The sequence below is a fragment of the Stegostoma tigrinum genome, chromosome 8 (assembly GCF_030684315.1).
Source record: "Stegostoma tigrinum isolate sSteTig4 chromosome 8, sSteTig4.hap1, whole genome shotgun sequence".
In the NCBI taxonomy this organism is placed as follows: Eukaryota; Metazoa; Chordata; class Chondrichthyes; order Orectolobiformes; family Stegostomatidae; genus Stegostoma; species Stegostoma tigrinum.
The window spans coordinates 33,105,904-33,130,267 of record NC_081361.1 but is presented as its reverse complement, the minus strand read 5'-3'; the positions used below and the strand labels follow the sequence as shown (position 1 = coordinate 33,130,267).

Below are 24,364 nucleotides of genomic sequence, written 5' to 3'. Positions count from 1 at the left end.
ATATCTCACACACACTTTATTCAGCCACTGTCAAAGAGAACCAAAACAGAAATTGCTGGGAAAGATCAGTAGGTCTGGCAAGATCTGTGAAGAAAAAAATCAGTTAACGCTTCGGGTCCGGTGACACTTCCTCGTCCAGTGACCCTTCCTCAGAACTCTCTTTTGGTTTTTATTTCACTGTCAAAGAGACTTTGGGATTTTCAACTTCTGAACTACAACAGCAAGTGTTGTAAAGAAGGTGTGTCTTTGCCTGCAAAATTAATCTTGAATTGAAGGGATTTGTCCCTGGTTTTCTCTGATTAGATACAGTTGGGCCAAGCCAGAATCAGGAATCTTGGACAGGAAATCGCTAATTGCTGTGTTAGTAATTTTAAAGAGGATCATCCTCAGTTAATTCCTCTCTGGCAGTAATTTTCAATTAATACTGCCAGTTGAAAAGATGAATAACTGCAAAGCAAACGTCTAAAAGCAACTCTAACCTTGCGTCGACTGACACACAAACATATGCACAATGCCTGGCCACAACATGCGCTTTGACGTGAAGTTATTAACTGAAACCCAGACTTCTATACTCATAATTTAAATGAACCAGCACACTCAGAATTATAGAAACAATGAATGGTTAAAACACAGAAAGATTCTGTTCGACTCATTGTGTCCGTGGCTGACGTTCTTCAGAAATTCACCTAGTATTTCCTATAGGTCTGCAACTCTTTCCTTTTGGATACTCAACCAATTACCTTTAAAATACCTCAATTGTACCATATTCTCTGGCAGTAGCATTCTCAATCCTAACTACCAACTTACATCAAAGCACTGTTTCCTTGTGCCGTCATTGCTTCTTTTGCCAGTTTTCTTAAATCAGTGTACTCTGACTTTCAATTCTGTCACCAACAGGAAAGGTTTCTCTCTATCTATTAAATTCAGGGCCCCTCATGATTTTGAATAGCTCTATCAAATCCTCTGTCAATTTTCTTTTGTCCACACGGAACAGTCCCAACATCCCTAATCTCTTTTTAGATAAATTCTTCATGCTTAGAACCATCCTGTTTATAGTTTTCCTTTCTCGTTATCAAACACATGGCCAATTCCTAGATAACCCGCAAACGTAATTGTGTTCTCTATATTGCTGTTGAAATCACTGATACTTTCCATAAAAAGCAAGGGATCTGATAGTGAGCCCTGCTGAACTCCTTTGGAAACAACATTCCATTCTTAAACACATCTCATCTGTCAATTTTCACCCTTTGCTTCCTGCTGCTGAATCAATCCAATTTCAGACCCATTCTCATCATATTCCCTTAAGTCTCAAGAGCTTTTACCTTTCTGACCAGCCTGCCATGTAGTACCTTGTCAAAATCCTTGTTAAAACTCATGCAGAATATCTGAAATTTCGACTTTTCCCCTTGTCTCTCCTTGTTATCTCTTCAAAAAATTCAAGCACGTTAGTGAGACATGACTCATGACATCTCATGCAGAAGGTAAGGAGGTCTGGGATGGGGGAAATATGGCAGATTGGATTCAGAATTGGCTGACCCTTCGAATACTAAGAGTGGTTGAGGACAGAAAATATTCAACATGGTGCTCAGTTATGAGTGGTGTACCACAAGGATCTGTTCTGGGTCCTCTTCTATTTGTGGTTTTCATAAATGATTTGGATGGAGGAGTGGAAGGGTGGATTAGCAAGGTCACGGACGATGCGAAGGTGGGTCGCATTGTGCATAGTGCAGAGGGGCTGTTCTAGGTTACAAAGAGACATTGATAAGATGCAGAGCTGGGCTGATGAGTGGCAGATGGAGTTTAACCCTGAAAAGTGTGAGGTGATTCATTTTGGAAGGACAAAACTGAAAGCAGAATACAGGGTTGATGGAAAGATTCTTGGCAGTGTGAAGGAGCAAAGGGATCTTGGGGTTCATGTACACAGTTCCCTGAAAGCTGCCACCCAGGTGGATAGGGTTGTCAAGAAGACGTATGGTGTGTTAGCTTTCAATAATAGAGGGAATGAGTTCAAGAGCCATGAAGTTATGCTCCACCCATACAAAACCCTGGTTCGGCCACATCTGGAGTATTGTGTCCAGTTCTGGTTGGGTCATTACAGGAAAGGTGTGGAGGCATTGGAAAAGGTGCAGAGGAGATTTTCCAGGATGTTGCCTGGAATAGAGGAAAGGTCTTACGAGGAAAGTTTGAGAGAGCTAGGACTCTTCTCTTTAGAATAACGAAGGATGAGAGGTGACTTGATGAAGGTGTACAAAATGATCAGAGGTATAGAAAGAGTAGATAGCCAGAGGCTTTTTCCTAGGGTGGAGGTAGCTATTATGAGGGGGCATAGTTTTAAAGTGAGTGGAGGTAGATATAGGGGAGACGTCAGAGGTAGATTCTTTACTCGGAGAGTGGTAGGGGCGAGGAATGTATTGCCGGAGAGGGTATTGGAGTCAGCCTCATTAGGGGGATTTGAGAAGCTATTAGACCAGCATATGGATGATAGTATAAGGTAGGGGTGGGGGTTAGATAGACCTTAGGATTTAGGCCGAAGGGCCTGCACTGTGCTGTACTGTTCTATGTTCTATGACCTTTTTTTTAACAATTCCATTAACAGCAGAAAGAGATAAAGAGCAAGGTAATAGTTGTCCCAGAAGTGAGGTGCTGCCATGTTTAGGCTTTGCAATAATTGTCTTTTCTGTTCTGGTTGTAAGTGGTTAGACAGCATGGTGAGTTAAAAGTTTTTTCAGCAGCCTGCTGTAAAAATGCATCTTAATCCTATCCCCAGTTCTGGAAAGATAACATTTCCTTCTGGGTGTTGTGAGTTTAAATCTGATATTGGACGTGTTTGAACTTGTATTAGAAGATTTTTATACTGCAGCTAGAAGTTGTATAATACAGTATTTTAATGTTTTTATTTTTACTCCTACATATAGGCTTTTGTTTGACATTTACATCTGCAGGTTCATGAGTCTGTGTATCTAATCATTTGATTAAAAGGCCATTCAACTATGTTGACCAGATGTGGACCAGATCTCCATAGAGTGTTGACAGTAATGATTGAGAATAACCAGTTGTGATGCAAAGCTATGCGGAAGCGTTAGGTTCTTTGGTCTCCCGCCCTGTATGAACAAAGTACTAACCTCTCTAAAGATCACACAGCAGAACTTCACATCTCATTCACATTCTTGTTGCCACAATATGGAATTCCTCAGAAAAGGCCTCCAAGCAGCTCCAGAAGCAAGCCAACAATGAAGTGAAGTATTTAAATTTGGTTGCGAAGCACCAGCAAGAACTTGCTGCTAATTCAAGATTCAGCTGGCTGGAGTCTCCAGTTATACTCTGCACCCAGTTTCAGTTGATCATTTTCGAGTTCTGTGGTAGGGGACTCAGGTGAGGACTTCAAAGGACAGGCTACAGATAAAGACTATGATTGCACACAACAAGATGTTTCATTAATTAGGAAGTCTGCTGGGAAGCTTGCATTTCACGTGGAGGAACCTGGCACCAACTTGGCACTTGTTTTCTTATGTGCAGAGCGTAGAACTGATCTATGGCAGCACCGAAATAGGGGCCAACTCCAATAACACGTTTGTGACCCAGCCACGATGAAACATAACGTTGTTAATGTCTCTCTTACTTTTAAAATATGCAGCAGCTACCCAATGGTACAATGGAAACTCAAACTAAAGCAAGCTCAGATTGCTACGGAGTTCTGTGTTCAAACAGTCCTGCAGGGTGGCACAGCAAATTTCCATCCAGCAAATTACTAGGATTGCTGCAGTGCCTTGCAGCATCTTCCAAGCAGCGGAATCATTACTGTAGCACGCTGATAGTTTGCTTTATCACATTCCGAATGGCAACTTGGTTCTCATTGAGCAACAGCAGTTTGTGCGGTGGTTTGCAGATCAAAGATACCAGCTACGTCATTTGGACATTCTCTGTTGTTCATTTAATCACTCTTTGATATGCCTTTGGTTAAAACAGCTGGCATGAACAAGCTGCACTAGGTATTATGACTGCTACCAGAATATCTGGTACTGATCTGCATGATTTACTGTAGCGGTATACCATCTGGATTGATGGGGAAGGGGCGTGTTCCAGTAAAGAGCAAAGTTGCTATGTGGCACCCACCAAGTGATGTCTATTCAGCCATCATGGCCTTTCTACTCCTGTGTGGGCACCCTGGTGCTTATGGACCCCTTTACTCTTCCAGCATTTTGTCCAATTCTGTGTGTCCCCCTATCATTCTCCAAGTCAGAATGTATTCTAGAGAGAAGGCAAACTGCTGCACCATATCAGAGTGACTGCTTTGAGCAGAATGTTAAATTCAGCAAAACATGTTTCAGTGCCTGCCAAACAACTCCATGTAGACATTCCAACTTGAAAAAGCTGAAAGAAATCAACCAGCAACTAATCTGTATATGGTTCTTGATTCCTGTGAATAGAATAGGTGAGGCAGCCCTATTGCATTTTAACACCAGTTGGCTCTGCTCGGTTAAGGAAGCTGGAGTCTTGCATGTTAATGGACATCATGGTTGGAAGATGGCTCTGGTTGTTGGGGGTCAGTCATCTCAGCTCCAGGGCATCTCTGCCGGAGTTACTCAGGGTAGAGTCCTAGGCCCAACAATCTTCAGCTGTTTCATCAATGACCTTCCCTCCATCATAAGGTCAGACGTGGGGATGTTCACTGACTATCGCGCAATGCTCAGCACCATTTACAAATCCTCAGACACTGACGCAGTCTGTGTCCAAATGCAACACGATTTGGACAATTTCCAGGCTTGAGCTGACAAGTGGCAAGTGGCATTCACGCCACACAAATGCCAGGCTATGACCATCACCAATAAGAAGCAATCTAACTCTCACCCCTTGACATTGAATGGTGTTACCATCAATGATTCCTCCACTATCAACATGCTAGGAGTCATCATTGACCAGAAACTTAACTGGATTCACCACATTAACAGAGTGGCAACAAGCGCAGGTCACAGCTAGGAATATTGCAGCCAGTAACTCATCTCTTGACTCACAAAACTTATCCACCATCTACAAGGCACAAGTCAGGAGTGTGAACAAGTCAGGACGAGTGCAGCCCCAACAACTCTTAAGAAGCTTGATACCATCCAGGACATAGCAACCCGGTTGATTGGCACTACATCCACTCGCTCTACCACCGACGCTCAGTAGCAGCAGTGTGTACTATCTACAAGATGCACTGCAGAAATTTACCAAAGATCCTCAGATAACACCTTCCAAACCCATGACCAATTCCATCTGGAAGGACAAGGGCACCCGATATATGGGAACACCACCACCTTCAAGTTCCCCACCAAGCCACTCACCAACCTGAGTTGGAAATATAATGCCATTCCTTCACTGTCACTGGGTCAAAATCCTGGATGGCATTGTGGCTCAACCCACTGCAAGTGAACTGCAACAGTTCGAGAAAACAACTCACCACCACCTTCTCAAGGGCAACTAGGGATGGGCAAAAAGTGCCAGCCACCCAGTGATGCCCACATCCCACGAAATGAATAAGTTAAAAAAAAGTCTATCTGCTCCAGAAACCAGTGGCTTACAATCACCTTTAACAAGGTGTATCAAAACAGTCATGTCCAATTTATGTACGCACTGTGTACACAATTTTGGGACTAGAGAAGCGTTATTAATATCTTAAAGATTCTACCCAGACTAATTTCTGGCTCTTTCCACACTGCACACCTGAGCTGTTACAATACTCCTTATCTGGCAACTTATTCAGGACTGTCTGTTATTCCAAGACCAACTAATCCTCCAAACTAAAAGAAAAGACAGTTAAATCCAATAGGTTTACCCACTGGATGTTGTGGCTCACAGTGACATCAAATCTCAAGAATCCCAGCTGTGATATGTAGCCAGTCTCTACGAGGACAAGATATGGGGAGGGAAGGATTTTGAACTTTGTTCCACCTCTGTGTTTTCTAGACAGGGAGGAAAGAAGTATTTCTTTCTAACAAACAGCGCCAAATTTTGCTGAACAGCATGTTTGTGGATGATGAGTGGGAACTGTAGCACAAACTGAATCATGCCTTTGCTCTGGAAATAGTACTAAGCATGTTCAAAAGGAGCTATGCAACCATGACATCAAATCATATGAAACTGGAACCCAGGACTGTAAGATGTCCCCTCTTACCATCCTTTCTACACGGTTATCTCCAATAAAACCTGTTGATGTTCACTCTTGTTATTACATGGTGGCAGCAGTGATCAGTCTCATGGTACTGGAGCCAAGGTTGGACAGTTGGTGCCTGAAGTAAAGACCATTGACAGTAAGCCATGAGGTTGGTCCAGCAATCCCAACCCAGGGATGGGGAAAGATACCCAACGTGAAAATCAGTGGTAGTGGCAGCCAGCAAGGGACTTTGTGTAATTCTTAGGCACTAAACTACAAAACAGGAAAGCCTCTCAACAAAACTGAAAAACACTGGTGAAGCAGGCTACGCAGTTAGCAATAGGAAGCAAAATATTGCAAAAACAAAAGCACTTATGAAGGTGACAAGAAACCAACATTTAGAAAATATATTGATTGCAAGCGCGTGAATAAACAGGCAACTGTTTAAGCCTTAAAGCACCTCCATTTGAGGTGGGGACCCAATCCAGCTAGTTTTAGAAATTCACAATTGCTGAGAGATACACCAGGGTGAGGCTGCAGTGGTAGCTGAGAAAATTAAACATAAACTACAGCAGCCTGCAATTTTGTATCCTGGAGGGTCTGACAGGCTTAAAGCAAGAATTATGTCTTGTTGTGGATACAGATCTGGAAGATTTTTTTTTCATTACTGCATTCAGAAGATGTGGATTTTATTGATCAGCAAGCATGAGGCATGCATGGAACTTCTGAAGAGCGTCACAGCTTAGAGGGACTTCTGAGAATTGTTTTCTCAATGTCTCGAATGAAGTTGGCACACTGCCTCAGAAGATGACTGAGGGAGTGTCGTTGAATATTTTTTAATGCAAAGATAGTTATGTTTTCATTAGGCAAGGCACTTGAAGGTTATGAAGAGTAGGCAGGAATGCGGATTTCATAACCATCACCTTATTGAATCAAGGAGCAGATTCAAGGGGATCAAATGGTCTACTTCAGTTCCTTAATCATAAAAAACCAGTGTTAAATTGACTACCAAGGCAAGTGTAAAATCCTTTCAGTTGCATCGCCAAGCTTGAGCCCAAGAGCCCCTTGGCAATCCTCCATTAATTTTTAGGGCTGAAGAAACACAAGAATTTAGAGTAGGAGACTATATATCTGTGTTGCAATGCAGAAGAGATTACAGAAAACTAGTATTCAATTTGTAATCATTATGATATTTATTTAGCAGAGCTGCCTGTCTACTCTTATACATTTTTTTTCAGTCAGTAGACATCCAAAAAGCACCCTAATCCTAGCATGTCAATAGATGGTGTGGATCTTCTCTTTCTCTCAAAATTGTACAATAATAAGGCAGTTCCCTGTCACCAGGCAGTGAAAATAGTCAAAGAGAAGGCAGCCAGTAGACAAGTTGCTCATTTACTTCAATCTAAAATTTCCGGCACACTCCAGCTCTTTTGGATTCAGGAAACGCTGCTCCTGAAAACACAGCTTTCGAATAGAATCAGTCTACTCTTGGGAAATATAGGGCGGAAATAAGCTTGTCTATTTATTGCACAAAAGCTGCCCAGGAGGTCCAGCAACAGCAACTGCTGTCATGGGTAGATCAGAATTTCAACCCTATCTCCATCCTGATGACTACTGGGAAGCAGAAAGGTGACCTTGTATTACTACAATCACTTATGAAGCCAAGTTTTGTTTTTTAACAAAAAACATCGACATCTAGTGAAGTAACTATAAAATCTGTGACATCAAGAATTACGAAGGTAGAAAGAGATCTTCAGTCATCAAGGAAGACATCTTGGAGCTTCATTTGAAGACCACTGAAGTTTCATTCAGGGTGAGTGGTGACATACCTACAAAGGCAGAAGCAAAGAATACATAACAAATGTTTGCAATCACGTATAAAGAACACCTATACGAGCTTTATGTTTCAAAACAATTTCATCCAGCGAAGATTCACCAAGAAGCCTGACTACTTCAGGTAAATAACATGAAGTTAGTTGGGGAGTGGGGGGAACCCCTCAAGTCTAAAGTTAATAATTAACGTGTAAACTCGATGTACAAGAGAAACCCATTGGCCATGAAGGTATTGAATAGATTTTCTCAGCTAAAGCTTAGAAGATCAGATTATTTGAGCATCATAGATGCATGGAGTGAGCTTGTACAGCTCAGAACGCAACCATAATTGGCATTGTCTACCCGCCTCAGTGAGATAACTGAGCTAAACATCCAAGAGTTAGCAATCAAATAGACCAATCAATTCTTGGAGTGTGAAAACAAGAAGCTTGTACAAGATTTGCCAACTCAGGCAACAAGTATTCCCACCCAAGTGACTCAACAGAAAGATATTTTGAGGAGCAAGGAAGTCCCTTTGTTACAGAAATATTCAGAACTGAGGATCAAGGTGAATGAGTAGCTGAAGAAAATTCTCTGCGACCGTTAGTGACCTGGTCTTTCAAGAAGAAGTACAGGACACTGGAAGATCAAGAGTCTCTTAAGTTCTACTTAATGACAGAGATTGCCTGAAGAAAGTAGCTTGTCTTGCATGTCAGAATGTCTCACAAGTTTTCTGTCAGTCCTGTTTTGGCAGCTTATTCTGCTGTCTGGTTCGTTACAGACCTAGTGTCTAAGATGCACTTGCTTAAACTTAACTGCATTACAGTGTTGAGTGATAATTGTTGGATGTTTAAATGATACCACGAACCACAAGAAGGAAATTTATTTGTCTCCAGATTAGAGCACAAGGCATTTAAAGGAGAGTTGTGCTTATTCACTCATGGAGCCTTTTGCTGCAAATCAGATTTTTCTCGATTTGTCTGCACTGCTGCTATATTTAGTGGAAGCATATCTGAACAAACAGTTTTTGAGGTACTTTTTACAGTACAGGAGGAAAATGATAATGTAGTCACAACTCATGGGAGAGATGCTCTTAACTGAATGCAGTGGTAAATACCATCATGAATGTCATTACCTAGCAGCTATAATTACAGGGAAACAGATACGTAATTTAGAAAGTTATAATGTAGATTTATTCTAGAAAAAGACAAAGTTAACACCCCTGCCCCTCCCACCCTATTGCCCCTCTCAGAACAAGTGGGAGAATGTTTGGGGAGGCTTCAAATTCCAAATATTAAAAAATCTAATTTCCAACATATCCCCTCAACTTTAATGCAGGCTTTTGGATGGGATGAGATGCTGTTGAGAAACAGGCTAGGTATTTAAAAATGTTAATAGGACCATACATCTTAAATTCTCCCTGGGGTTCAATTGACCTCATCCTATCCTCTAATATCAGTCCTGACATCTGACCTCTCCACTAATCTACAGTCCCCTCCTTCATCTGTTCTGCACTGCCAAACCCTGCCTGCCTGCATCCAGCTCAGTCCAGTTAGTCCCCTGGAGGATTTAGCAAATGGAGCAAGGTGCCCAATAAATGGACAAAGTGGTGAAAGTCCATTGCAAACTCTGTTTCTAATCAGATTTCACAAGGTCATAGAATTGTTTTATGGTGCAGAAGGAAGCCATTCAGCTCACTGGGTCTGCACCGTTTCCACTAGTGCCATTCTCCAGCTTTCTCCCCATATCCCTGAACACATCAGTACTCTCAGTACTTCATGTAAATCGTTGAAGATGGCCTGTCAGCTAAGCCATAATCAATTACCACAGGAAATAAAGGAAACGCACCATGGTCACACAATTAAATAAAGCAAATGTTATCTTTTTCGGTGTTGGATACGAAATCTGACCCTCATATCTGTGGACAAAGAACATTTCAGCTGTCACACAGGGGATGTTTCAAATTATCAATAGAAAGGGCTCAGAAGGTAGCACACGAATGAATCCTCTTGCAGCTAGATAGTCCTGTTGTCATTGAAGAATCTTCCCTTTAATTCTTTGAAATGAATATCTTGTCTGTATTCTGTTTAGAATTGTCAACCAACTTAGCACAAGCCTGAACCTTTCATGAAAAATACATTTGAAAAATAACCTCTATTCTAATCTCTTTCAAGTGAAGTTCCTCTGAAGATTGGGTTTAGCTTCATGCTACACAGATTTGTCAGCTGCTCACAACGTTTAGCTTTGCTTATTATCTCTGTGTGTTTAGAAACCATTTTAAGGTTCATATTCTGTTGCACATCCTGCATCTGAATTACATTTTTAAATCAATTCTTATGATTTTTTTCACAAAAAAAACATAAAGTAATTGAATGTTTAAAAGAAATGCGCATTGATTTTCTGCAATTTGCCTTCGCAACATTGTCCACTCCTGAGGTCCATAGAGTCCTCAAGATTGACTCCAGTTCCCATGACGTTTCATTGCTTCGAGTCAAACATGGGCAAGGAAACCCTTCTGCTGATTTGCCACCCATTACCCGCCATCCGCAGATAAATCAGTCCTCCCCCATTTTAAACACCACCTTGAAGAAGCACTGTAGGTGGCAATGGCACACAATGCACCCTGGATGCAGGGTTGCTAACTGAAGAGACATGCAGACCCTGGAAGTCTACAGCAAATGAAGAGAAAAATCATCGAACGTTGAAATAAATGGATTTATTTGAAATATCTTTTCAAGCATTTGCTAGTTACAAAGATACAAGCGATGGGGGACTGAAGGCCATGAAAAGGACTGGCAGTCAGATGCCGTGTGATGAAACCACCAGAGTTGGCGCCTCTGGGTGGAGGTGGTGTCAATGCCCATCATTGAGTGGCTCAGTGGCCACCAACATAGGTAATTGAGGCCTGGAGTTGGCTTGCAGCAAATGATGAGAGAACTGACAAGAGGGAAAAATCCCTGTTAGCGGTGACAAGTACACAGTCATTCTCAAAATGTGTTGTGTTTCATAATTACTGAACTGAATGAGATCAATTATGATTTAGTCTATCAACTTAAAACTGGGCGTCCATGAAGTGCTGTTGGCAGTCCACAGCAGCAGAACAGTAAACCAACACAACTTGGAAACAAAGAAAAAATTTGAACAACAACACCTGATCTTCTGCTTGGGCATCCTACAGCCTGGAGGACTCAACATTGAATTCGTCAGTTTCAGATAACCTTCCCACCCAACCCTGACTCCCCTTCCATTCCACCCTACTCTCCCTTCCAGCCACCAACTGGATTCATCCCTCCCATCGATCAGCCAGATCATACCTGCTACTAGGATCCACCTATCACCACCCTTCCACCTCCATCCTATGCCCTCACCACCCTGCCTTCACCTGCAGCTCCCCCCATCCCCACATTCAGCCCTGAAAAAGGGTAATACCCAAAAGGCTGACTGCTTCTTTCTTCCAGGTGCTGCCTGATCTCCAGATTGTCAACAACTTGGAAACACACAGCCTGGTTGTTAGAAGTTAGAAGTGGTGTGGTGGTTGGGTTCATGCACACAGTTACCTATCAAAGATAGTCAACCATTTGTAAGGGATTTTTAGATAGTTGATTAGGCTTGTTAAGAAGCAACAGTTTGTATATAAAACATGAGTTAATTTAAGTTATACCACCCATAGTAGATTGAAATGGTGGAGGCAGCACCCTTTCCTGTGGCTGAAGTATTATTTGGGTCTTCTTGCTCCTCTCCTGACCTATTTTCCATCTGAAGGAAGCAACTATCTGGCAAGGATTGCAATCTGAATCAAAGGATTTGCTGATATACCTTTATAGTCAATCACTTCTGCCAATCCTTTTTTTAGTCAAGACTACAGGACAACTATTCTCAACATCAGAATAACCATGGCTCTCTTTGCCCTGACAATTCTAGGTTTATTTTTCATTTTTCTTAGGAACAAAACTTTCATTTTGCTAAACATCACATAGATAATATGGTTCATACCTTCCTTCTGTCCCTCTTTATTAGCTTGTCAAGGGCAGTAATTGCTGTACAAGTCATTTCATGAGACCTAATGCTGCACAGGGAATACAAGCCAAAATTCAATTTAAAGGAACCCCAATTTGCCACATGGTTTCTCCCTCGTTCTATCGTTACCATCAAGAAAATTCAACCCGATGAGGTATGTAGGCCAGCATGGCAAGATCAGCACCAGGCATATGTAGAAATGAGGCATCAAACTGTTGAAGGTACATGCTAAACAGCAGAAGCAGCAGACTTAGATGAAGCCAACAAATGGGTCAAATCAAACTTCCTTAGTCTTAGCAAGTCTGATGGGAATGTGATGATCAATCAAGCAAATAATGAGAGGAAGAAACTCCATGAATATCCTCATCCATGATGATGACAGAGCTTGCAAATGAGTGCAAATTACGAGGCTGAAGCACTTGCACTTATCTTCGGTGTAGATGATTAATCTTGGCATCCTTCTGAGGTCCCCAGTGCTCACAAATTTCAATCTTCCGCCAACCAAATGTCCTCCACATGAACACAGCAAAGGCAACAAGACATTGGATGACCATAGCTGTAGTGGCAAAGACACACACTCACAAACTAGCTTTACACTTAGAAAAAATACATGAAAATGAGTGTAAAAAATACTCATTTAACGTGTATGGTACTGCCTTTTATTCATTGATGACTTGTTGTCTTCATCCGCCTTTTCCTTTATATCAAATATCCTCGGCCAATTCATGTAATAAGACCACAGCCTGGTGAATAGATGTTGAGTTGAGTGGATGTCTGAGAATGATGGATTTTTCTTTTAATATAGAATGCTCTTTATCCAAAAAAGCATATCCTCTTTTGTTGCATCTTAGTCACTGCTCACTGCCATGTAGTAACCTGTCAAGGAATTGCTGCATTCCAAGTACAATTTTGTGCATTCAAAAGTTTACCTTTTAAGCCTCATTATACTGGATAACTATCCTAAGTTACACTGACACAAGGCGTTCTGCAGTAGGTAAACTTTTGATGAACACTCTGGGACATATTTGAAATTGTGAAAGATACTTTATATGTACACTTTCTTCTTTTCTGTTATGAGAACATAATTTATCTTGAAATTCATGTTCCCAGCTCCTCTGATTCCCCAACTAAAGAGGCTTGACAAAATTCCTTCTTGGAGTGCTCCTTTTGATAAGAAAAGTCCTTCAAGCCCCAGGAACCATTGAAGAAGGCATTTGGCACACTTGCCTTCATTGGCCAGTGCACTGACCATAAGAATTCGGACATCACGTTGCAGCTGTATAGGACACTGGAGAGGTCACTTTCAGAATACTGTGTTCAACTCTGGTCTCCCTCCTACAGGAAAAACGTTGTTAAAGTTGAAAAGGTTCTGAAACAATTTGCAAGGATGTTGCCAGGATTATAGAGTTTTTGCTCAAGGAAGAGGCGGAATAGGCTGGAACTATTTACTCTTGAGGGGTGACCTTTGTGGAAGTTTATAAAATCATGACAGTCATAGATAGGGTGAATAGCCAAGGTCTTTTTCCAAGGGTAGAGAAGTCCAAGGCTTGAGGGCATACATTTAAGATAAGAAGGGAAGAATTTAAAAGGAGCCTGAGGGGTAATTTTTCACCTCGTGGTGGGGCATGTATGGAATAGCTGCCAGAGGAGATGGCGGGGGTGGGGGCAGGTGGTTACAATTACAAAATTTAAAGGGTGTCTGAATGGGTAAATGAATAGGAAGGGTTTTGAGGGATTATGGGCCAAATACTGGCAAATAGGACTAGATCAGGTTAGGAAGTCTGGTCAGTGTGGTCTATTGGACCAAGGGTCTGTTTCTGTGCTGTACTGCTCTGTGACTCTGATAAAGGCCTTCATGTTGACAGGGTATTGTCACGTGTTGGCAAGATGCACATGTCTCCTTGGTGCACTTAGCAGGAGTGATCTGAAGTGATTTCTCGTGCACATTATGGAGGTTTCCAGGTAGTTGTTCAGTGGGTAATCTCCATTAAAGAGCTAAGTATTGTGAAGGACATTAAGAGTCTGGAAAAATAAAGAAATTGGAAACCACTGTGAACCACACAAATTGTGAACTCTCTTCACAGACTTGTTTTTGGACTGAGACTAATTTTCAAATCCTGGAAGAGGAAAAGGCTGAAAGATTTTCAGAATCTGGGAAGGAATATGGAAACACAAAACCATGTGAGCTGCACAGCACTAAACCTTACAATATACCAGCCCTGTAAAAACTGTTATTTCAATTTTTGTTTCTGACAATGTTCATATTTTTAGTGGGGTTTGGCATGTTGCATGGAAGTCAGGTTCAGATTAAAATGTACTGTGTGCATTGTATTAAAAATCAGGATCAACTTTGTTGGGAGCCCCTGCTGGCCAGTTGCCTTTGTCCTAAATTGCCAGTCTGGTTGCTGCTTTTCAATTACACAAGTTGAACATTGGCACGTCGGGACCTCTGGATCTTGTCAGACTTTTCCATTTTCCTTTCCATCACAGTCATTCTGCGGCGATATTTTCAAAAAATAAAAAGTCACGAGGTGGCCCTTTCAGAACATCATACGCACTTTACAAAATATTTTCCCTGCCAGACAAGTATAGGTTCCATGTGAGCAGTCATACAAAGCTTGCAATGAGATGCATTTTTAATTTTTAAAAATAAAAGATAATCTGTGCGATTGCATTGCAGTTTAAAAACAGACATGCATTTAAATTGTTAATGTAAGTTAATCTACAGTGGACTTACCAAATTACATTTTTACACTATGGGAGTAATTTTGTGGGGTCTTCTAAGAACAGAGATAGGCTTATAACATGATGTATTCTCCAAGCCTTGCTGGGTACTGGCAACATTACAAGACTTTCTGTCATTAAACATTGACAACATTGATTTCATGTTTCCCAACTAGAAATTTTCTCCCATCTTCCAATTCCACTTCATAGCCCTAAGTGGATGGCAGCACCACAGTCACTCGATACCAACAAAAGATAGGGTTACATTCATCCCACAATCAGTTCTAACAATACCACTGCTCAAAACTAAAGTTGTAGAGTGGTTAGGGGATTGATATCGGTCACCACCAACATTTGGAAGAATAAATTGGTTATTATTGGTGAACAAGTGAATTTAAAGAGACAACCTACGGTGTGTTTTTGATTTAATCTAACATAGAAATGGAGAAGAGGAAACATGTCCATCAGCGCCTACACAAACAGGCAGATCAGTTGGGCTTTTATTCAGGCTGCATTAGAACGTTTACCCTCCATGGTTTCACTTCATGACATGTTTATAATAGAAAATGGTGGTGGATTTGACCTTGACGCTCTGGGAGATTTTCCCTTAACCTGATGACACTCTTATCCATCACAAAGAAGCACAGGAAACATCAGTGAATGCTTCTCATCCGATACATTGTGATGTTTGCAGTCAGCCTGGTGAACATAAGAAAGTAGGAACACTTGAAGAGCAGGAGTCGGCTATTTTGCTCTTCAAGCCTGCTCTGCCATTCAATAAGATCATGACTGATCCTTTCATGGCCTCAATTCCAGTTATCCACCTCCTCACCATAACCCTTAATTCCTTTACTGTTCAAAAAATAATCTCTCTTAGCTTTAAAAACGTTCAATGAGGAATCTTGACTACTTCACTGGACAGGAAATTCCACAGACACACAACCGTTTGGGTGAAGAAGTTCCTCCTCAATTCAGTCCTAAATTTGGTCCCCCCCACCCTATTTAGAAGCTATGCCCTTTCATTTTAGTTTCACCTGCCAGTGGAAACAACATCCCTGCTTCTACCTTGCTTATTCACTTCATAATTTTATACGTTTCTGCAAGATCCCCTTTCATTCTTCTATAATCCCAGTCAATTTAGCTTCTCCTAATAAGCCAACCCTCCTAACTCTGGAATCAATCTAGTGAACCTCCTCTGCACCCCCTCCAGTGCCAGTACAACTTTTCTCAATTAAGGAGACCAAAACTGCACACAGTGCTCCAAGTGTGGCCTCACCAGCACCTTATACATCTGTAAAACAACCTCCCTGCTTTTAAACTCATTCGCTCTAGCAATTAAGGACAAAATCCCATTTGCCTTTTTAATTACCGGTTGTACCTGCAAACCAACCTTCAGCAATTCATACACAAGGTCACCCAGGTCCCTCTGCACAGCAGCGTGCTGCAATTTTTTTTCAAGTAATCATCCCTTTTACTGTTATTTCTACCAAAATGGATGACTTCACATTTATCAACATTGAATTTCATCTGCCAGACCTTTGCCACTCACTTAAACTATCTATCTTCTTCAGCAAACTTTCAGAGTCCTCTGCACACTTTGTTCTACCACCTATCTTTGCATCATCTGCAAACTTTGACACACTACATGTGGTCCCTGACTCCAAATTATCTGTGTAAATTACTCACAATTACAGACCCAGCACTGATCCCTGAGGCACACCACGAGTCACTGTTCAGCAACCAGAAAAACACTCATTTATCCCCATTCTTTGCTTCCTGTTAGTTAACCAATCCTCTGTCTGTGGTAATACATAGTAGCACTGCTCATCTTTATCTTAACGTAGCAGCCTTTTGTGTGGCACCTTGTCAAATGCCTTCTGGAAATCCAGATACACCACATCTACTGAGTCCCCATTGTCCACTGAGCTTGTCACATCTTCATAGAATTTCAGCAAATTAGTCAAACAAGGCCTGTCTTTCATGAACCAATGCTATGTCTGCCCAATGGGGCAATTTCTAACTATGTGTCTTGCTATTACTTCCTCCCTCGTTGGTTCTATTACATACTGTTCAAGAAAGCTATCGCAGATACAATCAATGAACTCCTCCTTGAGGCTGTCTTGACTGACATGGTTCAACCATTCAACATTTCAATTAAAATCCTCCACAATAATTGCCCTACCATTTTTACAGGCATTTGTTATTTCTTTGTTTATTGCCTGTCCCCATTGCGATGTTATTACGTGGTGGGCTATAGACTATGTCTATAAGTGACTTTTTCTTCTTCGAATTTCTAATTTTCACCCAAATGGATTCAACCTTCTTCTCCGTAGAACTTGTATCATCTCTCACTACCGCCCTGATGACGTCTTTAAATATCAGACAACACCACCATTACCTTCCTGTCTGTCCTTCCAAACAGTCTGATACCCATGGATATTTAATTTCCAGTCACGACCATCCTGCAACCATGTTTCCGTAATGGCTACTAAATCACACTCATTTGCGATAATTTGTGCCGTTAACTCATCTACCTTGGCTCAGATGCAACGAGCATTCAGGTAAGGTGCCTTTATGCTAGTCTTTATATCATCTTTTTGAATTTTAACATCTCCATTAATAGTATCTCCTGGTTTGCCTCCCCCTTAACTTCCTTCATAGTCCGTGGTGTAGATAAACCCTTCTGCACACAGGTTAACCTGCTGTTTCCTTGTCTATTTACTACTATATTTCCTGTCATTTTCTCCTTCCTTTCCCCACATTTCACTCGTTTAAAGTCTTAGTGACCACCCCGTATATACTTTTCACTAGAACACTGGTTCCAGATCAGTTCAGGTAGAGACAGTCCCAATGGTTTAGATCCCTCCTGTTCCAAAACTGATGGCAATACTCCATAAAATGGAACCCTTCTTTCCCACACTACTCCTTTAGCCACTTCCCTAATTTTCTTATACTGATGCCAATTTGGACATGACTTGGGTAATGATCAGGAAATTATAACCCTTGAGATCCTATCCTTTTTGTTCCTAGTGCTTGATAACCCCCAAACAGGTCCTCCTTCCTAGCCTTGCCTATGTTGTTTGTCCCGACATGGGCCACAACAACTGGATGTTTGCCCTCCCACTCCTGTACCCTTTCAAGCTGGTCAGAGATATCCCCCACCCTGACACCGGACCGGCAGCACACCAAGCGTGACCTTCGATCCTGCCTGCAAAGGTTGCTATCAATCCCCCTAATTATAGAGTCCCCTACAACTACCTTGTCTTTGTGCTTCCCCCTCTTGAATTGCTTCCTGTACTACAGAGCAGTCGTCAGTTGGCTCATACTGCCCTACAGCCGTTTCCCTCATCCTTATAGGGAGCAAGTATCTCATGTTGGACAAGATCATGAGCTGAAGCTCCTCTGTTCCTGGATTCAGGATCCCTCTACCTGCCTCATTTGCAATCATACCCTGCTGTCCCTGATCATTGATTGAATTTGAAGCGTTTAGTCTACCGGGTGTGACCATTTCCTGAGACAAAGTGTCCAGGTACTTCTCCCCCTTCCAGATGTACTGCAGTGTTTGAAGCTCAGGTTCCAGCTCACCAAAGGTCTTCCAGCAACCAACACTTGCTGCAGATGCAGCCACTGCAGCTCACAATGGGATCAGCCAGCTCCCACATTATATAGCTACAGCACATCACCTGCCCAGCCATCTCTACTTGGTTAATTAAGTTATTAGTTAGTTAATCCCAGTTAGTTAATAAGTAGTTAATCTATCAGTCCTGGAGTGAGCATTCTAAATTTAGGCCTGATTTCCTACCCACCAATCAGGCCACAGCTTTCCTGCGATGTTTCCTTTCCAGTTAGGCTTCAATTACTCTGGCTGCTCTTCCCTCTGACTCCACACCCTGGAAACAAGGCCATGAATCCCTGAGGGAAGTTAGATTTTTAGTAACCGTGCTCCATGTGCTCCTCCTTCCAACCCCCGCTCCTGGAAACGAATTGAATCACTGAAATTTTGTTCAGAATATAATCTGCTTCTTTATAACATATCACTGGTTGGGTGGCACGGTGGCTCAGTGGTTAGCACCGCTGCCTCACTGCGCCAGGGAGCCGGTCGACTGTCTGTGTGGAGTTTGTACATTCTCCCGGTGTCATCGTGGGTTTCCTCCGGGTGCTCTGGTTTCTTCCCACAGTCCAAAGATGTGCAGGCTAGGTGGATTGGCTATGCTAAATTGCCCGTAGTCTTTAGGGATGTGTAGATTAGGTGCGATGGAGGGGGATGGGTCTGGGTGGGATTCTGTGTGGACTTGTTGGGCTGAAGGGCCTGTTCCCACACAGTAGGGATTCTGTGATCAAATTTCCCCTCTCCACGTCAACATTGTACTCATCCTCTTGACAATGAATTTCCTTCATTGATATTTCCTTTGACCTTTGTGGAGATGCCTGACTTGCTAAACACAGATTAGCAGCAGGGGCATTGAACAAAAGGAAGGATTTTATTCAGGCCTCGCTGGGACAAATATAGGTGGGTAGTAAAAATGCCACTGGAGGTGTGAGTGTGGCAGAGCTATGCCCTCAGAGCTACCCCCTGGCAAACAGTAAGCTTGCCAAAATGCAATCAAGGCCTACGGGCTTGGAGGTTGGCGGGGATGTTCCAAGTGGCAGTTTGGAGTGGAGGGGAGGGTTTAAGGAAGGGCAGTACTTCTGCCAGGTTTACAGGTTCCCCCTCCCCCACTACTGCCTGCCTAAATTCAGCAACAGTAGCAGGTTATGCCCTTTAAGCCCAATGGTAGGATTCAAACTCCTACATGAAAAATCCAGCCCCAGCAGACTCCATTTCCACGTCTGCCTCTGTGAGAATGTGAGGTACTTCAATGCACTTTGTATACAGAGTTGTGTTGCAAACTCAATAGAGATAAATACCTTCCGATTGCTTTCGCTATAGTCGATGTTTGTTGTAATAAAGTTGACTATTATTATAATCTGCCCATCAACGGTTCACCATCGATAAGATAGGTGGTTGAATTAAAGTAGGATTTGGCAATAAGATCAAGTCTGCTCCATATTTGGGGGTTAAATAGCGAGACACAATCTTTGAACTGCACAGCCTGTTACTTCGTCAAAACCGCAAAGAACTCAAGTGAAATCCAAGTTCCTTATTTTGCTGGTGCTGGCTAACATCATAATCCACTCTGGAGTAGTGCCACCACAATAAGATGGACTTTATCACAGTCCTCAAGTCCTCCCAACCCTTCACATGTAAGAAACACACGATCGAATCCCACGGTCATCCAGATGCAACTGTTTTGGCTTCCAGGATACGTCTAGGCCAGTGATACTTCCAACAAGGGGAATATATGTGGAAAAGACAGTGAAACAACAGATTTTCATAAAAACGAATTCAGGAAGATAGAAATTAGAGCAACAGAAGACCCCGCCCCCACCGCTTGACCATCATTTTACACTTTCTACTGCAATTTTTACACACCTTGGACTCAGCTGCTGGTAAGAGTAATGAGACCAACATTTCGGCAAAACACCTTGAAAGGAATTGTTCCTTTCAAGCATACACACTGCTTATTTCATCTGAATGGTGAATGTTTCTGAATCAAACAGGTCCAAGATGTGCCAGCCTTACAACATTTCGAGATCAATATGATTTAGCCTACTTTAACCCTGTTCAGCCTCAGACCAGTGAACTGCTCATCTCCTAAATCAATGGCCTAAAAATGACCTTCTGTGACACCAAACTGTGAATACGTAATATACTTACACAACATTCTTTTCTCCTTGTTTTCAGTGGAGGTTTTAACCTAGTTTAGTAGGCATTAATGCTTCCCTCAAAATATTAGTTAGAAGAATATGTGAAGATACTCTTGAACAAACAATGGTTCGAAGGCTTATAGTTAACAATTTAATAGAATCCAATCTCATGTCATTCATTGGAATAATCAGTATTAATTACAAAAAGAAATTCAATTACATAAAGTTTGGCAATATTGGTCGAAGGATAGCTATCAGTAAGGGCACCAGAGAGAATTCCCCTGCCCTGCTCTTCAAAATAGTGACATGTAATGTATTATGTTCACCTGACAGGGTCTCTATTTAATCTGGCATCTGAAATATCACTCTTCCAACAGAGTACCACTCTCTCAGTACAATCAGTGCAGATTTTGCGCCAACAGTCTTCTGACACAGAGGCAGATGTATGACCAACCACACTATGACTGACACTCAATTGTGACCTGTGCACTGAACTTAACAACCTATTTGCACATTAAGACGCTTAAATAAGTACATGAATAGGAAAGGTTTGGAGGGATGTGGGCCTGGAACAGACAGGTGGGATTAGAATAGTTTGAAATTATGTTTGGCCTGGACTGGTTGGACCGAAGGTTTCCATGTTGTACGACTCTATGGCTCTAAGTCAAATGTATCAGGTCAAATCAGTAACATCTCAAACCAGATTTACTTCAATGTTATTAAGATTTACATTATAAATTTCTCCAGGGATTGAAGTTCTCTTTTGGTGGATCCAACACTCGATGGAATGCCCTAGAGCTGGCTGCTACCTGTCTCAGTGATTACTTTCTAATTAGTTTACCTGAAGATATGTCACAACATTATCACAGTATCATTAGGATCGTACAGCATAGAAGACACCATTTGACTCGTTGCACTCTTGCTCTGTAACTGTGCAGTTTCTATTTCCATGAAGCATATCAGGGGTGGCAGGGTGGCTCAGTGGTTAGCACTGCTGCCTCATAGTGCACGGGACCTGGGTTCAAATCCACCTTCGGGTGACTGTCTGTGTGGAGTTTGCATATTCTCACTGTGTCTGTGTGGGTTTCCTCTGGGTGCTACAATTTCCTCCCACAGTTCAAAAATGTGCAGGCTAGGTGGATTGGCGATGCCAAATTGCCCATAGTGTTCAGGGGTGTGTAGATTAGGTGGTTTATAGGGGGATGGGTCTGGGTGGGATGCTCTGAGGGTCGGCATGGACCTGTTGTGCTGAAGGGCCTGTTTAGACATAGTAGGGATTCTATGATTTCCTCTTGAAAGTTCCTGTTGAATCTGCTTCCACCAGCCTTTCAGGCAGTGCATCTAAGATCATAGCTGTTGCATTGTTGCACAGATTTAAAAAAGCTACTTATAACTTTAAGAAAGTCAGATAACATTGTGACATGTGACACATAGATAAATGTATGTATATATACATGTAACCAGTGAGTCTATGTCTGTTTAGCAAGTGATCAGTTGATCAACTATATATGTGTCTAAGAGTAATAGGGAAGCATATAACCCAAGTTTATTTGGAACTCAGACATCATATTAATGTGCATAGATACTTGTTAACAAACTCCAAACACTTGTTTCACCAAAAACCCAGGTCTACACAGTAACTGTTCTATGGGCTAACGCGTAGGAAGACGCATCTCATCATGGTGACATCAAGTGGACAGTAGAAATTGATAACAGTGAGTGAGTACTAGAATCTAGACTCAGTAAAATTGCTTCTCAAAGCTAAAAAAAGGTGATAACAGCAGTGCCAGTCATGTCTTTTTTTTCTCTCTTAACTGTCATCCATCATCTGTCTGAGTTCAGAGCTGAAGTTCCCTCTGACAACCAATACCGAAGGCAACAACCTGCACTGAATCACAGCAAAACAGAGTAACAGTCATGAGTACACACTTTCTCCCCCAAAAGAAGAGAAAGGCAGGTCACTGTGTCTCATTTTTAAAAGAAAAACAGCAGTTAGCAAGTGGCCCAGGACAGCTCTGATTTCATACAGCAACCCTAGGAGGAGGTATATCCCAAAACGCTATGAAAAAGTATTAGCTATATAATAAAGGCCTTGCCCATGCACAGTAATCAGCTGATTCTGTCATTTTCTTCCTCAGGGTTGAGATGGCTTGTATGATGTCACTCCAACATTTATTCAACATGTGCACCACAGACAGGCGCAAAGTCAAAAGCAAAAAAACACCAATCTTCCGTTTCTTCAACCTTTTATTCCCATATATTCCAATTTTGTGACTAAAGGGTCTCATAGTTAGTAGGGTCCACCTGGCCCTGGTTCCAGTCATTACACAAAGCATCCCAGAAATGCCTCAGACCCTGTCTATTGTGGGATAACAAGCCGATTGTGTTTGGTTCCAAAGTCCTGATGACAACTCAGGAAAACTACTCCAGCATAAAAAAAATCTCTCACTCTCATTTACAGAAAATAAATGTTCCATACTTTGCCATTCAGCAGTCGTTTCATTGTTCATTACAACCAAGAGACTAGCACAGGAATACGTAGAGTCATAGATTAATACAGCACGGAAACAGACCCTTCGGTCCAACTTGTCCATACTGACCAGGTGTCCTAAACTGATCTTGTCCGTTTGGGCCATATCCCTCTAAACCTTTCCTATTCATGCACATGCCCAAATGTCTTTTATGTGGTGTGATAGTACCCAGCTCCTATCACTTCCCGTGGCAGCTCATTCCATACATGCGCCACTCTGTGTGTGAAAAACTCCCTCCCCCACCCCGATCCCTTTTAAATCTTTTTTCCTCTCACCTTAAACCTATACCTTTAGTTTTGGATCCCTATCCCTGGGGAAAATACCTCGGCTCTTCACCTTACCTATGCCGCTCATGATTATATAAATCTCTACAAGGTCATCCCTCAGCCTCCGGTGCTCCAAGGAGAAAAGTCTCAGCCCATTCAGCCTCTCCCTATAACTCAAAACCTTCAGTCCTGGCAATACTGTTGTAAATCTTTTCTGTATCCTTTCTAATTTAACAACATCCTTCCAGAATTGTTCATAATATTCTAAAAGGGGTCTTTTGTCCAGTCGCAACATAATGTCCCAACTCCTATACTCAATGCTCCGACCACAATAAGGACATTGATCCATTGATCAAGTTGTGTTGAAATGTCAATTCCATCAATCTCAACAATTGATAGAGTTGTCAGGGATGTACTACTGAGGATTTATAAGGCCCTGGTCAGGCCACATTTTGAGTATTGTGTGCAGTTTTGGGCCCCATATCTCAGGAAAGATGTACTGGCCCTGAAGCGGGTTTAGAGGAGGTTCACGAGAATGGTCCCAGGAATGATAAGCTTAACATATAAGGAACGTTTGAGGACTCTGGGACTATACTAGTTGCAGCTTAGAAGAATGAGGGGGGATCTACTTGAAACTTACAGAATACTGAATGGCTTGAACAGAGTGAATGTTGGGAAGATGCTTCTATTGATGGGGGAGACTAGGACTCGAGGGCACAGCCTTAGAGTAAAAGGAAGACCTTTTAGAATGGAGATAAGAAGAAACTTCTTCAGCCAGAGAGTAGTGAATCTATGGAATTCACTCCACAGAAGGCTGTGGAGGCCAGGTTATTGGGTATATTTAAGCCTTGGATAGATAGGTTCTTGATTATCAAGGGGATCAAGGGTTACGGGGAGAAAGCAGGAGAATGGGGTTGAGGAACTTATCAGCCATGATTGAATGATGGAGCAGACTCGATGGACCAAATGGCCTAATTTCTGCTCCTATATCTTATGGTCTTATCTGGACTTCGGAACCAAACACAATGTAGACACTGGAGACAGCTAGAACTGCACATGCTAGAGTCAGAATCAATACAGTGTGGAGCTGGAGGAACACAGCAGGCCATGCACTATCAGAGCCGCAGGAGAGA

General features: G+C 42.1%; 1 protein-coding gene across 3 annotated transcripts in view; it reads left to right on the top strand.

Moving 5' to 3' along the window:
* ddr2a (discoidin domain receptor tyrosine kinase 2a) overlaps positions 1-24,364 on the top strand; it is a 150,594-nt gene that overhangs the window by 28,120 nt on the left and 98,110 nt on the right. The window lies entirely within an intron of this gene.